General features: G+C 32.1%; 1 protein-coding gene across 1 annotated transcript in view; it reads left to right on the top strand.

The window, feature by feature from the left end:
- Positions 1 to 1,966: 1,966 nt before the first annotated feature.
- LOC143062827 (small ribosomal subunit protein eS21-like) overlaps positions 1,967 to 12,035 on the top strand; it is an 81,584-nt gene continuing 71,515 nt past the window's right edge. Inside the window, exon 1 of the mRNA XM_076234652.1 lies at positions 1,967 to 1,971. The gene's annotated coding sequence lies outside the window, so the exon portion shown is untranslated. The remainder of the gene's footprint in view (positions 1,972 to 12,035) is intronic.

Raw genomic sequence — 12,035 nt, 5'->3', positions numbered from 1 at the left:
ATTTATTTACAAAATGACAGCCCTTTTTTATCCCTTTACAACCATCGTGAAACAACAAAGTCAAATAAACCATATAAAATAAATGTACATACAAAAAAAAGAAAAAAAGAAATGGAGAAAATCAAAGTACACAACAAACATCCATAGATACTGAAACGACTATTTCACTGTAAATAATGGGAGATGTGTAAGGTGCAGTATATGTTTATGGGTTAACTGATTCGCATGTACTACAATTAGTACTACGCAAAATCTGCAACTATAGGTTTCAGTATTATTGACATAAAGATTAAAGGATATGGTATCTAGCTATCGAACAGAACTCAAATGCAAGTAAGTGAAAAAATACAAGTGATGGTACGGCTTTATGCTTTCCACAGAGTCTGTGTTTAACGTACAAAACATACGCACAAAATATATCAGGCATTTATAAGTGTTTTGTTTTAATATATTTAATATATTAGCGAGAGAGAGAATAACACAATTAACATAATTAACACCCGACTACGCACTAAAGTTTGACCTAACGTGTTTGACATTTACTTTGCAATTAACTTTTATTAGTTAATTATACTTATTATTTGTATTATAAGCATGCGTAAATCTCTGATTTTCTTATTATTTTTGATAACCCTATATTTATTCTATGATGCAATACCAGACTATTTAGACTTCGCTTTAATCACACGTGTAATAAAACTAATAAGAAAACGATCTGTGATGCGATGCCACAGCATTTAACAAATGTTATAATAACACAACTAATCAAACGTGTAAGAAAACAGTCTGTACTTCCTTGTGCTTTGGTCTATAAAAAGTAAAATGACAAAAATACAGAGCTCCGAAAAGAAATCAATATGGGAAAATCAAAAGTTCAAACACATGAAACGAATACATAACAAGTGTCATATTTCTGTATTGGTACAAACATTTTCTTGCGTAGAACATTGTAGATTAAACCTGACTTTAAAGATATCTAAAACTTGTATGACAATAGATAGAGTCTCATTGGAAATGATTCCTTATATGTTGCATGTAAGATATAAATAGAAACCTGCCCGTCTTTTTCAAACATTGAAAATTTGAATATGGAGATGAAGAGAAGAATAACTGTATATTAATAAAACGGCTTTACGATAAATCCATGTACATGCACTAGAAACTATCGCAGACAAATCTGTTTTATCAAACTAGCTGAGTGACCCTTAAAACCAATACTTATTTTATTTTATAAAGTAATACATTGTCTTGCAGCTATTCCATCGCATATTCTTGAACAAACAGACAGCAGAACAAGACAAAATCATACTCAGACATACAGACATATCCAAACTTCCAAGGACACATAACAATGGTCATACTTCCAGCGAACAATTATTCAATGGAATTTACTACCACAAACTGAAATTGAAACCACCACTGTTGACAGCTTGAGAGATCAACTAACACCAGCTGTGCTCTCGGACTTCAAATAAACAAATTCAAACCAAAACATGTACATGTATTTTTAATCACAATCTGTATATCCAAACACTTAAATTGTTATAAAAAAAATTATGAGTTTGTCTAAATTTTTGTCAATAACGCAGGCGCAACAACATGTATTCTTCAGTATTGAAACCTTGTTGGCCTTAAAGAAAAAGAGAAGAAGAATCGTTCATTAACCAAGAGGACATAAGCTTTTGTTATTGTAAATGTACGTGTAAACAAAACAAACTGATCGTACGAAAAGGCCAAATCATTAATACGTTATTTACTAAATTCAGACGTTTCAAGATACAACTTTTAACAATATGCTATGTGGTAATGATACCTAGACAGTTTCATTGAATACGGAATAATGGTTATTGGGAAGCGACGGATTTACGTGAACTACAATGTGAAAATATGACGAAATTTATGTTATCACAGAGTAAGCGGTTCAGGTGAAGCTACAGATAAGAAATATGGAACACAAGGACGAACACACGAATGGTAGGGCGAGCGAACGCATGAACAACAAAGGGAAGGACTCTCCCATCACTACTTACCACCTGTTGTAATTGTATTGCAAAAATCAAATTTTGGTAAACGAAATTTTTATATATCTGTTGTGAACTCTGAGGAGCTAAGGTCAAAATAAAGAACATAAAATGTGACATTGACTTCAGCTCCCATTTATTAAACCAACGACAAATTTAATGTCCTAAGATATCTGCTGTATACATTTTATGTAAAAATAATAAATAAATCACTTATCAAAAAAATCAGAAACGGTAAAGTCAATAAAAAAGGAGTCACTGTTCGCTTTGATTACATAATCATTGTAACATTGACGTGGCTCGGTACTTATACATCCTGTCAATGTGTTGTTTGTATTATCTTTCACTTTTGCTGGTGCGATTTGTACTTTTTGTGTTTCTTTTGTACATATGTACCTTTAAACATCCCGCCATTATGTTATTGTTCTATTATAATGCTATTATGGTTTTGTTCTATTATAATTTTGAAAAAACTTTGAATGACAAAATTATTTTATATCTCTTCCTCCGCCTCATTTTTAGACTTATATCTCGAATTTGACTTACACAGTCGTCTCAATACCAGAATCTATGACAAACAGGCAATTTTAATTTTGAATTTATGAATTTTCCCCACCTTAGTAGCAATATACCACCTGCATATGGGATATACATTTCCCAACTATTCGATATTCAAGAGCTTGCAGCTCCTAATCAGACTTTGTAAAACTTCATCAGTGTTCGAGCAGAAAGTTGATAAGCCAGGGGTATGTCAAAGATCGTCCAAAAAAGTTCATTGGAAGGAATTCCGTATCAACTTCACAAATAATACATGATGGTCTGCTTGCTGACGTTGATTATCATCTTAACAACGTGTTCTATTGTTCTTTCATTTGTCTTTGTTCTATTATTAATATTACTTTTACTTATAACGTGACTCTGTACTTTTAAATATCCTGTCAGTTTGTTATTGTTCTATACTATGTATTTAGGTTATATTTCTATTATAAATTAGAAAATACGTTGAGCCACAAACGTCAAAACTATTTAATCGCGTAGTGGTATTAACCAGATATGGATTCTTTTAAATTCTATATAACTTTTGTACTATTTTAAATCTCGGTCTATTCCTAAAAATAATTCTTACTGCTTTTGATTTTTTTTAACCCTGTATGCTAACATTGCCCAGTGAAATTTTAAAATTGTTTGTATAAACATTGAACGACAAAAAATATGTGACGTAGAAATTTTCGGACGTCAGACACGCGAAGCAATGAGTCTGTTTTTTATTTGATAGATGCTTTTGTGTTCTGTTCAAGTGTTTCTTTTAAAATTGTAACACGATGATGACTGATGTACCCATATTTAGACTATTTTATTTAATTATGTCTGTTTAGTTCACGCATCACTGTAAATATAACGGAATTTGACGAGACTGTTGTACACAGTGAGAGGTTTACCGCTATAAAACCAGGTTTAATCTACCATTTTCTACATTTGAAAATGCCTGTACCAAGTCAAGAACATGATCGTTCGCGTCCATTCTTTTTTTATGTGTTCTGTCATTTGAATATGCCATGTGATTAGGGACTTTCAGATTTGATTTTCCTCTGAGTTCAGTATTTTTGTGATTTTACTTTTTCCTGTGATACGTTTACATTCGAGTAATGTATCATTATGAAAGAAAAGTGCAATAAAGATATTATTTTAGAAAAAAAAAAGAGAAACAAAATTAAATTCTGACGTTAAACACGCAACTCTACAATAGAGTGGATGTGAACGTTGCCATTCAGTCATAGGACTTCAAACATTTCAGTCCTTTACAGGTTGATGATTTAAAATACATATATAAGTAAGCATTGAATGTGGTTGTTAAATTTCATAGATGCTTGCTTGTGCTTCTTTGTTAAATATTTGTTATTTTTTGTTTTATTTGAGATTCTGAACGGTGATGACTGTTGTACCCCTATTTTGACAATTTTACCTATTATGCCTGTTTTGTTCACGCATCGTTGTAAATATAATTAAAATTTGATCCGACTGTCATACAAGTGAGAGGTTTAACGCTATAAACCAGGTTCAATCCACCATTTTCTTCATTTGAAAAGGCCTGTACAAAGTCAGGAATATGACAGTTTTTGTCTAATCGTTTAATGTGTTTTATCATTACGGATTTTCCGTTTTGAATTTTCCTCGGAGTTCAGTATTTTTATGATTTTACTTTTTAATTCAATCTAAATCTTTGAATATTTTTCGTCTCCATTGTTTTATACATGTGTGCAGTCTTTGCAAAGGTAGTAATACCCGAATATTTTCTCTATGAATTTGGACCGAGGTATTGAAAGAGTGACGAAAGATACCAAAGGGACAGTCAAACTCAGAAATCTAAATTAAACTGACAACGCCATGGCTAAAACTGAAAAAGACAAACAGACAAACAATAGTACACATGACACAGCATAGAAAACTAAAAAATAAACAACACGAACCCCACCAAAAACTAGGGGTGATCTCAGGTACTCCAGGAGGGTAAGCAGATCCTGCTCCACATGTGGCACCCGTCGTAATGCTTATGTGATAACAAATCCGGTAAATAGTCTTTTTCGGTAGGTCACATTCTTGAAAGGGAAGGGGATGGTAGTTACGACGTAAGGAACATACCCGATATCATTTGTGAAACGGTTATTCCATAACGGTCAACCAACTCGTGATGGCGTCCGTAAAATTTACGAAGGGATGATTTCAACTTCACCATTTGGAACTCTTGGTTTAATAGCTTCCTTGTGAGCAGCACCCCCTATCAAGAAAATCATTATAGGAAATGCAAGCACGTGAATATCGTATCAATTGGGAGATGTATACCCCGTATGCAGGTGCTGCTGGAATGTTGCTACTTAGAAATAGAAAGTTCACAACTGGAAAGCCGAAATCATCACTTTTGTCGTAAAGTTTTGTTTTCAACCGACCCTCATTGTCAATTTCTAGATGTAAGTCAAGATATGAGGCCGACTTAACTGAATCTGTAGTATCCTTTATCTCTAGTTTGATTGGATAGATGCGTTCCACATAGTCACAAATTTTGAATTATTTAGTGAAAGAACATCATCTATATAGCGGAAAGTAGAGTTAGAGGATATTGCTAACTTCTTATCTTTCTTCCTAAGAAATTCCTGCATGAAGTCAGCCTCATAATAATAAAAAAACAAGTCGGCAAGTAGAGTGGCACAGTTTGTTCCCATTGGATTGCCGACAGTCTGTTGAAAAACACGTCCTCCTAACGTAACAAATATGTTGTCAATCAAGAAATCAAGCATTTTGATAATATCAGTTTCAGAGAATTTTTTGTTTGAATCTGTCTCTACGTTGGCCATTCTTTTTTGTGAAGCAAAGGAATACCAACTCTTTCAATTTGTCTTTTAGTTTGGCTTGCTCATGTAGAAACCAAACCAAAATATAAAATAAATCATTTGGAATGTCTATGCATAACAATATTCTAAACTAAATTGCCATTAACCTCCTTCTATTTTTTACTTACCACATTTATATTCTCACATGATGTCTAATACTCAACTTCTGGACGTTCTGATCTGTAACTTGAGAAAAATGCAACTAAAATCTCGTACATGTGGTCATTATTTAATGAATAGCTATTATTTATTTTGAATTTATTGAACCATAAAATTAATTTTTGACTCTTCACATTGAATAATCCGCGAAGCGGATTATGTAAAATGTGAAGAGTCAAAAATTAATTTTATGGTTCAATAAATCCAAAATAAATTATTGCCATTCATTATAAATAAATTTCTATCAAAAATAAAGCTCAAAGAACTTTTTATATTATTTATATTAACAATAACAACGTACACACATGTTGGCGTATGAATACACAACGTCAGAGTGGGCGTGTCCCCATGAAAATTGACAACATTGAAAATAAAACTAATCATTTTAACCAATCAGAAGACAGTTAATACACCAAATTTATTTATTTCAAAGTATAAAAGTCTTTATGTATAAACACAGTATGCGATAATAGCATATTAAGATGATACTTACAACCAAATTCAGGCAGCTGATTGTCTACCTTTTTTGTTTTTGCTATGGTGATATAAGTTTTTCTTCTTGTTTGGAAGTTCAAGATCTTTTTAAATCTTCTACATTTTTTATTTTTTACTAAGTTAATATACTTAAAAAGTATAAAATCAGGTGTCAGGAATGTTATTTAGAACTTTTACGAAAATAATTATCAACAAAAATGGAAATAAATTTCTAAAAATTCCCTGTAGTATATATAAAACAAAGAACATTTCAGACACATAATACATTATATCTAGTTTCGATCACTATTTGTATCCGTATTGTCCCTCGTGTCACAAGTATAATTACCAACTAATACAATCGTACCGTTTATGTCATCAGATGTCGTAGGTCAAATTTATGTTTATTATTATATACAGAAATAACCTCATAAAATTAGGTAGATAGTACTTAGTATATATAAGTTCTTAATTTTGTGAAAAAACATTTAAAAAGGATGTGGTATGATTGCTAATGACATCTCAAACAGAGACTAAATGACGTAGAATATAACAACTAAATGACACCATACGACCTTAAACAAAATGAGCAAAACACATTGCGTTCTTGTGTCAAAAACTCTGGTTTTTGATGTGTTTTGTTATTTGATTTTGACATGTGATTATGAATTTTCCGATTAGATTTTCCTCTAAGTTCAGTATTTTTTTATTTTACTTTTTTTTTATATAGTTAGCTTCACTCAAGATTTTTATGACAGGTATTTATAGGTCCGTTATATTGACAAAATCTGACGAGCAACACAACCAGACATAAAAGGTTAAGATGACTATAGTTGTGATCCAACAGTCAAAACTGTGAAAACATACATGACAGAATATAACACAACTGACTTAAAACTCAAAATCGACAGCGCACAAATTACAAAATAGAAAATTAAAGACAGAGTAACACAAAACCAACACAATTTTTCTTAGGTTTTCCGGAAGGTTCAGCAAACCATGCATCACACGTTGTATCTGTCCTTTTTTCTCATGTATTAACTAACTTGTTAGTGTAAACATCTTTTATTAATTAAATTCAAGTTAAATAATGTATACAATTTTGCATTAACATATTAATAGATTTCAATAATTTGCTCGTATTCCAAAACGCATTTATACTATATTTAAAAACAATTTGTATTTCCCATTATGATTTTCTTGACAGAGGGTTGCTGCTTACAGGTAAGCTATTAAATCAATAGCTCAAAATGCTGAAGTTGAAATCATGCCTTCGTAAATTTTACGTACACCATCTAGAGTTGGATGACCGTTATGGACTATCCATTTCAAAGATGAAAGCGGATATGTTTCATTATTGCTGTTTTGTTCATTTTTCGCTTGATCTTCTTTTGTGATAATGTTTCATATCATACTACTCGCTTGAGATGGGAAATTATGGCTAAAAAGTAAGGAGGCACGTGGCGTTGCTAATGAAATTGACATGAAATTGACAACGTCGTAATAGGTAAAATAGCGATAAATAGATTATCATTGGTCATCTCAACTCGATTGCTTTTCTGGCTTTCGCCGTACCGGCTCAAGCGAGAAAATCAATCTCGTTGAGATGATCAACGATAATCTATAAATATCGTAACTACAACCCCGTCCGCTTTTCAGCGAATGTAATCTTCCGAATAAGACTTATCATCGGATGTGTACCACATGACCAACATGACGCGTTACATGTGGAGTAAGATTTGCTTACTCTTCCACCTCCACCTCTGATCCACCCGATATGTTCAATTTATCTTTGACTGATATGTTCAAATGTTCCTTTAATATTTGTCGCCTCTCTTTTACTGTAAATCCAAATGATACAGACATTAGAATATTTTAAGATTGATAACAAAGAATTTGAAATAGATTATATAGAAATTGTGTATGTCGGTCCGTATACGGCATTCAAAAATGAGCAAAGCCCATACAATACTGTCAGATATACAAGGTCCCGACATGACAAATGTAAACAATCTTGATTATTTATTTGTATTCAATAAATAATTGATTGATGGTTGGTGTTTGAATGCCACCTTTAAGCGCCGCATTTTTGCTATTTCTTGGTGATCAGTTTTTATTGGTGGAGGAAACCGGAGTCTCCGGAGAAGCCACCAGTCTTTGCTAGGAAAACGTACATTCCTAGTCAATTAAGATTGAAGTCGAGTGCACCTCGCCGACCGAGTACCCTTTCAATAAATAAATTTTAACTATAACTTACATATTAACATGTGTTTTGTTTTGAAAAGGGTTGATCTTTGAATAATAATTTAAATGTGTAAAAGGAAGTAATGTGAAAGCATTATAGATACATTATCTCTTCGTTTATGGTCGAGATCAGGACAATAAAACAAAACGATATAAGTAACTATTCTGATTATTTTTTTTCGTTAAGAAAAAATCTTTTATCACTGACAACGTCTAAAATGACCATTAACAGATATGTCCGTACAAACGTTTCTTTTATTATTGATATAGTCATATTTATAAATTAACTGTTTAAAAAACTTTTTTAATTTTTACAATAATACTAAGTCTTTTCTACCTCAGGAATAGATTATCTTAGCTGTATTTGACAAAACTTTAAGGAATTCTGGTCCTCAATGCTCTTCGTACTTCATTTGCCCTTTTTAACTTTTTTTGGATTCGAGCGTCAATGATGAATCTTTTATATACGAAACGCGCATCTGGCATAAATACAAAATTAAATCCTAGTATCTATGATGAGTTCATTTACAATCACTGGGTCGATGCTACTGCTGGTGGAGTTTTAATTCCCAGAGGGTATCACCAGCCCAGTAGTCAGCACTTCTGTGCTGACATGAATTATCATTGATATGGCCATATTTATAAATGAACTGTTTACAAAACATTTGAATTTTTTTATAAACTAAGGCTGTTCTACCTTCGTACTTTGGCATTTTTAACTTTTTTGGATTAAAGCGTCACTGACGTGTCTCTTGTAGAAGAAACCTGCGTCTGGCGTAAATACAAAATTTGATACTGGTATATATGACGAGTTTCTTTACATTGACACAATTCATATTCGATTTCTTAAAATAAATAACAAAAACAAACCGTTGATCGAAAGTTACTTCTAACTTTGATATCACATTTCACTGATTAATTAGTGAGATATTGTTATATTAATACACTTTGGATGTCATCCAATTAATTTATCTTGGTTTATTTTCCTAGAATCAACGCTTCGTAATGCGGTTGCCGACATAAAGTCGGTGACCTATATTAGCTTACATGTACGTTATCACGTCCTTGATATTAATACATAGTTGTCGAATAGGCAACTACATCAAAATAAATTATTATAATATCGACCACATTTGAATTGTATGGTTTATATTTCTAACATTTCTAACAAAGAAATTGTATAATTTTACTCTTTTAATTATTCATTAGATGTGCTCTTACATGAGCAAAATTAAGGGTGTCACATGTAGAACATCTGCCTACCCTGCCAGAGCACCTGATATTGCCCTCAGATTGAGTTGCTCTGTTGTTGTTGTTTTTTTTTTTTTTTTTTGTGTTTTGTGTACTGTTGTGTCTTTTTTTTTATATATTTTTCCGTATTTTACATGGCAATGTCAGTTTATTTTCGAGTTTGAATGTTCCTTCTGTATCTTTCGCATCCTTTTACCTCCATCATTTTTGTCATCAGACTTTTATCAAAGAAATGACAAACACTGGTACAATTGACGCATGTGGCGTTTTCCACTTTTTATGTAAACTGCGTTCGTTTTTATGAGTTTATAACCACTGGATAGATGCCACTGCTGGTGGCGTTTTTATTCCCCGATGATATCATCAGCCGTGTAGTCAGCATTTCTGTGTTCACATGAATTATTATTTAAATGGTCATATTTTTTAATTAACTGTTTCCAAATTTTCGATTTGTAATATACTAAGGCGTTTCTACCTCCGGATTAGATTACCTTAGCTGCATTTAGCAAAACTTAGGAATTTTTAGTCCTCATTGCTTCTCAACTTCGTACGTTATGTGGCCTTTTCAACTTTTTTTATTCAAGCGTCACTGATTAGTCTTTTGTAGACAGAATGCGCGTTTGGCGCAAACACAAAATTTTAATCCTGGTTTCTATGACAAGTGCATTATTATACATATAGTTCGTAACCATGAGTTTAAAACGAAATAAGGCATTACCTTGTTGAGTAAAATTTGTAGCTGTATAAAAGACTCTCTGTTTAATTATTTTTTTTTTTTCTGATTTTGTATGGAATTAAGAAAGTAAATGCCGTATGGAATTTCATTTTTTTCATATGAGATTAATAGCTGTGGTGTGATTGTCAATGGTACAATTATCCGCCTGAAGGAGTTGAATTGGTGCATATATATTACTGCTTATATTATACTGAAAATAATCCGTGGAATTCAGTGTAAAAATATCATAAATATCTATAAGCCTGCACATAATCTGTTTGCTTACTTATTTATGTCTATATCAAATTCTTATTAATTATTCAACTCTCAAAATTAAGGAGTGTGTATGTCATGATAAATCTATCGAAAAACAGCTGAAATTTTAAATAAATAAGAAATATTTTTCGTATTTTACTCCCATTTTATTGTTTGTTAACCTATTGCCTTGACCATGTTGACCTAAAATATCATTCATTTGTAATCTACTGTGGTTTGTATAATCATCCACTTTCTGTATTTGTACGAAGTAATACAGGTGGGAAAGAATAAAACTAATTATCGCTATTGAAAAACGCAATTGTTTGGGGGTTTTTTTTGTGGGGGAGGGGGTTCAGCTGAATTATGGGTGAATTCACATGACTGAAACTCTGCTGAGGCATTGTTATAAAAAAAACCGAAGGAATTCAAATTGTGCTGTTGGTTCTTAGTTTTTCATAATAACATACTGTTAATGATTTGTTAAAACGTTTTGCTTTTTCTACAAATCGTACTACTTCATTTAGTTTCCGCAGTCTTTTCATGCGATTTTTGTTTTGTCTTGAAAAAAAAAGCGAAAATACAAAAAAAAAGAGAAAAATAAACATTCATTTTTTTGTCCTAACGTTTTGCTTTCACCCAAATTGTCATCTAGATGTAAGTAAAGGTGTGAGGCAGACTTAAGTGCATCGGCTGTACGTTTTATCTAAAGTTCGATAGGACAGAGGCGTTCAATCAGTCAAAAAACATTCAATATAGTCACCAAACATTTAATTATTATGGTGATAGATCATCTTCTTCATAGCGGAAATTAAAGTTAAGGATACTACTAACTTCCTTTGTTTTATTTGTTAGGGGTTCTTGTATGACTTCAAACTCATGTGAGTCATGTGAAAAAGTCGGTAAGAAAAGGGACACAGTTGGGTCCATTAGAATGCCGATTGTTTGTTAAAAAACACGTCATCAAGACGTCACAACACATCTGTCATGGAGGTAAGACAACTGTTTTGAACCATTTGGGATGATTTTTAAAGATGGATGTATCATTGGTATTCTTACAACCATTTATTTTCTTTTATTTTTGATTTGTATTGATGATCCCACAGCTTAAATCTATTAAAAAAAGCTATGTCTTTCACCAATTATTTTGAAGTTGTGTTTCAAATTGATATTACGGGTCTTTGGAAAACATTTCGTAGAGAAGTGTAACTGACCGTATTCAAGTCACCATTATTAACGTCTTCGGCAGGATTGTATATGAATGGCGAACAAGCAAAGGTGCAATCGAGGAGTTGCACTTTAAATCGTCAATATTGAGGTCCGGCAACACGTGTTTGTAATTGAACATTTTAGTTGCAATTGGTTCAGTAAATGTATAAATAATGAAAAGTACAGTAGGATCTTTACAATAAGAAGGTCCTTTTTTAATGATTTATGGTGGAGGATGTCCATGTCATGAAGCCCTTCGTCGATTTTTCCAAGGCGAACTAGTTTAAAAAGTCTGTGACTAAAATAATGATATTAATAAAT

This window comes from Mytilus galloprovincialis, chromosome 1 (assembly GCF_965363235.1).
Source record: "Mytilus galloprovincialis chromosome 1, xbMytGall1.hap1.1, whole genome shotgun sequence".
NCBI classification, from domain to species: domain Eukaryota; kingdom Metazoa; phylum Mollusca; class Bivalvia; order Mytilida; family Mytilidae; genus Mytilus; species Mytilus galloprovincialis.
This window is presented reverse-complemented; position numbering and strand designations above follow the sequence as displayed.